The sequence below is a fragment of the Natator depressus genome, chromosome 1 (assembly GCF_965152275.1).
Source record: "Natator depressus isolate rNatDep1 chromosome 1, rNatDep2.hap1, whole genome shotgun sequence".
Taxonomy (NCBI): domain Eukaryota; kingdom Metazoa; phylum Chordata; order Testudines; family Cheloniidae; genus Natator; species Natator depressus.
The window spans coordinates 114162768-114168767 of NC_134234.1; the positions used below are offsets into that span (position 1 = coordinate 114162768).

At 43.0% G+C, this 6000-nt stretch overlaps 1 long non-coding RNA gene across 1 annotated transcript in view; it reads left to right on the forward strand.

Moving 5' to 3' along the window:
- LOC141994477 (uncharacterized) overlaps positions 1-1417 on the forward strand; it is an 87362-nt gene extending 85945 nt beyond the window's left edge. The window contains exon 8 of the long non-coding RNA XR_012641140.1: positions 880-1417. This is a non-coding gene — a long non-coding RNA (uncharacterized LOC141994477). The remainder of the gene's footprint in view (positions 1-879) is intronic.
- The last annotated feature ends 4583 nt before the right edge of the window (positions 1418-6000 follow it).

Below are 6000 nucleotides of genomic sequence, written 5' to 3' on the forward strand. Positions count from 1 at the left end.
AATGTTTGGGTTTGCCCTGAAGACTTGGGATGCATTCATGGCCAGTACAGCTACTGGAAAAGTCTGTTAACGTGTTTGGGGATGGAGCAGGAATCCTCCAGGGACATCTCCATGAAGCTCTCCTGGAGGTACTCTAAAAGCCTTTGCAGAAGGTTTCTGGGGAGAGCAGCCTTTTTTCGTCCTCCACGGTAGGACACTTTACCATGCCAAGCCAGTAGCAAGTAGTCTGGAATCATTGCAGCACAAAGCATGGCAGCGAATGGTCCTGGGTTTTGGTCACATTCAAGCAACATTCTGTCCATATCTTTCTGTGTTAGGCTCAGGAGAGTGATATCATGCATGGTCACCTGGTTGAAATAGGGGAATTTTTGTAAGGGAACAGTAAAAGGACCCGGTTCATGCTGGGCTGTTTGCATTTGGCTAAAAGGGATCATCACTGAGAATAGCCACGCGGCGGGGGGAGGGATGAAGGGATCATCCCAAGTATCCATGCGGAGGGGTGGGGGAAGGTGTGTGCTGCACATCCACCTGAAAACTGCAGCCCCTCCTTATAAATGGCAAACCCAACCGGCATTGCTTGCTATGGGAAAGGAGGGTGCTGCAGTCTGAAAACATTTCCACATGTTATGAAGGCATTAGAAGCCAAACCCACATACCCTTTGGCTTACCATGGCTGCCTGGAAACCCAATTCTGTTGCTCAGCCGTATCTGATGTGTCACCATACCGGCAGGTGCTCAGAATAAGGGAAAATGTGATCTTCTACCTAAAGCACATATGCTGTCTGCTGTAAATTGCTTTATTCACTGTGAAAGAGTCTCCCTTTTGTTCTCAGAAATGTATCATCTTAAATTTTACTCTCCCTTTTTATCCTCCTGCAGGTGCAAATGTTTCTACACTCCCCCTATCATCTCTGTCCCTGAGGTTATCGGAGATTAGAAGGCGAAAAAACCACACTTGCGTTGACATGTTTTCCGAGCTCATGCAGTCCTCCCGCACTGATAGAACACAGCTGAATGCATGGAGACATTCAGTGGCAGAGTCCAGGAAAGAATTAAGTGAGCACGAAGAGCAGAGGCAGGGTGCAATGCTGAGGCTAATGGGGGAGCAAACGGACATGCTCAGGCGTCTGGAGGAGCTGCGGGAAAGCCAACAAGAGCACAGACCGCCACTGCATCTACTGTACAACCGCCTTCCCTCCTCCCCATGTTCCATAGCTTCCTCACCCAGACGCCCAAGAACGCGGGGTCGGGGGGGGAGGCTCCGGGCACCCAGCCACTCCACTCCAGAGGATAGCCCAAGCAACAGAAGGCTGTCATTCAAAGAGTTTTGATTTGTAGTGTGGCTACAATAAGCAATGTGCCCTTGTCCTTGCCTCCTCCCGTCCTCCCCCACCTCACCCTACCCCACCCAGGCTACCTTATCAGTTATCTCCCTTTTTAAAAAATTAATTAAAAAAAAGAATGCATGGTTTCAAAACAATAGTGACTTTATTTCTTTTGCCAGCTGTGATCGAAGTGGGGAGGGTGATTGGCTTACAGGGAATTAAAATCAACAAAGGGGGTGGGTTTGCATGAAGGAGAAACACACACAACTGTCACACCGAAGCCTGGCCAGTCATGAAACTGGTTTTCAAAGCCTCTCTGATGTGCAGCGCGCCTACCTGTGCTCTTCTAATTGCCCAGCTGTCTGGCTGTTCAAAATTGGCAGCCAGGCGATTTGCCTCAATCTCCTACCCCGCCATAAACCGAGTCAGTAAACTGTGCCAGCGCATTTTTAAACATCCAAAGGCACATTCTACCACTATTCTGCACTTGCTCAGCCTATAGTTGAACTGCCCCTTACTACTGTCTAGGCTGCCTGTGTATGGCTTCATGAGCCATGGGAGCAAGGGATTTCAACATCCCCAACAGTAATTTTCTGGTCTGGGAAGTAAGTCCCTTCTTGCAGCTGCTCAAACAGCCCGGAGTTCCTAAATATGCGAGCACCATGCACCTTTCCAGGCCATCCCACATTGATGTTGGTGAAACGTCCCTTGTGATCCACCAGTGCTTGCAGCACCATTGAGAAGTACCCCTTGAGGTTTATGTACTGGTTGGCAATGTGGTCTGGTGCCAAGATAGGGATGTGCGTTCCCTCTATCGCCCCACCACAGTTAGGGAATCCCATTGCAGCAAAGCCATCCACAATGACCTGCACATTTCCCAGAGTCACTACCCTTGATAGCAGAACGTCAGTGACTGCGTTGGCTACTTGAATCACAGCAGTCCCCATAGTAGATTTGCCCACTCCAAATTGATTCCCGACTGACCGGTAGCGTTGCAAGCTTCCACAGGGCTATCGCCACTCTCTTCTCAACTGTCAGGGCAGTTCTCATGTTGGTATTCCTGTGCTTCAGGGCGGGGGAAAGCAACTCACAGAGTTCCAGGAAAGTGACCTTATGCACGCGAAAGTTTCGCAGCCACTGGGAATCATCCCATACCTGCAAGACTATGCGGTCCCACCAGTCTGTGCTTGTTTGCTGGGCCCAGAATCAGCATTCCACTGTATCAACCAGCCCCACTGCTGCAATGATGTCCCAATTGCCACATCCCGTGCTTTCAGGAACATCTGTGTCCATGTCCTCCTCACAATCGTCCTCATGCTGCTGTCTCTTAGCCAGGTTCTGCACACACTGCAGTGTAATGCGTGAGGTGTTTACAATGCTTGCAACAGCAGCGGTGAGCTGAGCAGGCTCCATGCTTGCTGTGCCATGGTGTCTGCATGGGTAACCCAGGAAAAAAGGCGCAAAATGATTGTCTGCAGTTGCTTTCACGGAGGGAGGGAGGAAAGGATGGAGGGGAGACTGACGACAGGTACCCAAAACCACCTGTGACAATGTTTTTGCCCCATCAGGCATTGGGAGCTTAACTCAGAATTCCAATGGGCAGTGGAGACTGTGAGAACTGTGGGATAGCTACCCACAGTGCACCGCTCCGTGAGTCGATGCTAGCCACGGTAGTGAGGATGCACTCCGCTGACTTAATGAGCTTAGTGGGGACATACACAATTGACTGTATAAAATCGATTTCTAAAAATCGACTTCTATAAAATCAACCTAATTTAGTAGTGTAGACGACTAGAAGAAGAACATGGTTATACCCAGAGAAGGTGCAGCAACATGCAGTTTGCATCCCTTGGTACCAGCAGGGCTGAACGGAGCATAGTGTCTTTTGGAAAGTAACATCATTCTCTTAGATAGCAACAAAGGAAAACTGGTGGCTTTGTTGTGTAACAGAGTTTCATGATGAAATTGTCCCATACGGTGAATCTTATTTGCCTCATTACTCTTAAAATATTTATTGAAAAATGCATTTTAATTGTATTACTTAATTGTTTAATTTGGGGCCATTACTATACAATCCCATATAAAATATTCGTTCAGACAACATTAACTTGTACAATAAAGCATTTAGAAGTCAGGAAATATGAAAGGTAAGGTTGACTGGGCATACTTTATTCTAATCCCTTTGTGCATCTGCATTATAATGCAGCCTAATTATTGACAATAATTGCCTGTTACTATTTCTCAAATATAATGTTTTGTGAATTCTCAGAGAAGGTGTTTGACTCAAGTTTATGCTTGCATAACGCTAAAGCTTCTGACGCCAGAGTCCTCAAATCTATCTTGGTTTGTAGATCTTCAAGATATAAACATCAAGGAATGTTTGAAGAAAATCACTTTGGAAGTTCTAAAGTTATCAAGGATTCAGTCTGGCATATTCTGAGACAAGGTTCATAGTTCATAAACAGGACAGGAGTTTTCGTCTCAGCATGACCGGCAGCACATTTTCAAATGAATGTAACCGGGTCACTTGACAGTCAGTAGTTTTTAAACTAAGCAAAATATATACACGTACCCTAGTATATTTCAGGTTTCAGTGGTTAGCCATTTTTGTATCATACTGCACGAGGAGTGCTGCAATGGGTTTAATTTAATTTTTTTTATAATGAGGAAAAAGGCCTGCTCTTCACTTCCTAACCTTCAAATGACTGAAGAGAGTCTAGTCCAGTCTTTAAAAAACACCTCATTTTAGGAGGAAGACCAAGCATCGAAATATTCAGCCCAATTTCAGAAAATTGAGATCATATCAGAACAGTGGGTTTGTAACGGAAATGGATTTGCAACCTTATAGAACCTGTTTTGTACTTATCGCTTGTAAAACTTCAGCCCACTGTAATGCTCTCGTGTTACTTTTCATAAAGGAGTCCCTGTCCTTTTATTCCTTTTTTACTAGATTTTTATCTTTCTCTCACTTGCTGATTCATATTACGCAGCTTTTGATTTATATGCCAACTGATTTATTTGCTACCACAATTCTCTAGGTTCCTAAACCATAAAAGAACTTATTTAAAACATACATCATCATAAAAATATAAATGTAATGTTAACAAAAATGACAATAAAACAAGCTCCAAGCCACTCACACATTCACTACTACTGAGCTTGCTTTTCATAAAAATCCAGAGCGAACATATAAGGTAAAATTCTGGCACAATGGACATTAATGAAATGTTGCCATTGACTTCAGCAGGCCCAGGATTTCACCTGCAGACTTTGCAGCGTGTCCAGGCGGTCAGCAAACTCAGGCTTTGTTGAACCAAGCAGGTCCAAGCTGAACTTTCCTACTTCCTTCTACTACAAACATCTTTTCTAGCTTTAAAATCGATGTATTCTACATCTGCTCTCAAACTACTTCTCACAGTTCGTCTCAGAGCTAGAAACCTGCTTTGCTCAAGTCCACATGCCACAGAGAGAAAGAGCAATGGCTTTCCTCAAAAATAAAATCCATCATGTATCGCTCCATCTATCCATTCTCTTATATCACCGTAGTATCTGAAGGTTCTCCTCCTCCTCACTGGGCCAGTTTGGTCCCCAGGGAATTCTTTTAAAATGCATTAAATACAGGTTTGCTTCCAGTCCCTGGAAGGCTCTTTACTAGTACAGTGCCTATGTGTTGGTTTTACCTCTTTAATTACCACACTTCATGAAATTCTCATAAGGCAGGATAGTACATGCATAAGCAGGGATATAGCTAAAATATGCTATATCAATAGAGGTGCAAATAATTTTGTATTACAAGATATCAAAATAGTTTGATAAAACAGGCATCTTTAAAATGTTTGTTTTTATCTTACCATTAAGAAAATATTAATGATTCTAGCAATATTCTTGTTTCTAAGTATAGAGAATATCTGCTCAAATAAATAATGCTTACCTGACAATAACAATAAGCTCTTTAAGGCTGTCCACTGAACTAATATTCCAGAACTATTGACAAATGAGTAATTAAATTTGTATTACATCCTAAATACCATTGACCTTGCAATATCCCTTTAAATGAAGCCTCCTCAATAACTGTGTATTTAATTTAAGCTTACCAAATGACTTATACGTTAAATCACCAGTTGAGTAGCAAGATTGTGTATAAACTCTATTAATTGTACTAAATGTATTAAGTAATTGTTAACTGTAAATAAATGCAATCTTTGTAACCCATTGATATATATGGAACAAATAACAGGTAATTGTGAATTATGGGGATGCAATTCCAGTAGGAGTTAAGGTGCCATCCTAAAGTATAACACTGATTGTACATGCACAACTTTGCAGACAGACCCTGGTGTCCGTGTGGAGCTTCGTGAATCATTTGGAATTGATCTAGCCGTTTTCAGTGTGGCTTGTGTGAATGAAGTGACTTTTTTTCATTTTTTTTTTGGTCACTAGAGTCATTCAATAGAATAACCACCTTGCAATTATACTGATGTGTTCCCCCTTATTTATATAAAATACCAGCTCCTTAAACTGCACCTCACTACTATCTATACTCCCTTTAATGCCATTCTTTCTGGGTCTGAGATTCCTAAATGCCAGCTGGTAGTAAGCTTTTCTTCTCTTCCAAATATTGATGGTTATGAGGCAGAGTCTAATATGGATCCACTCTCTTCTACATTTGATGGAC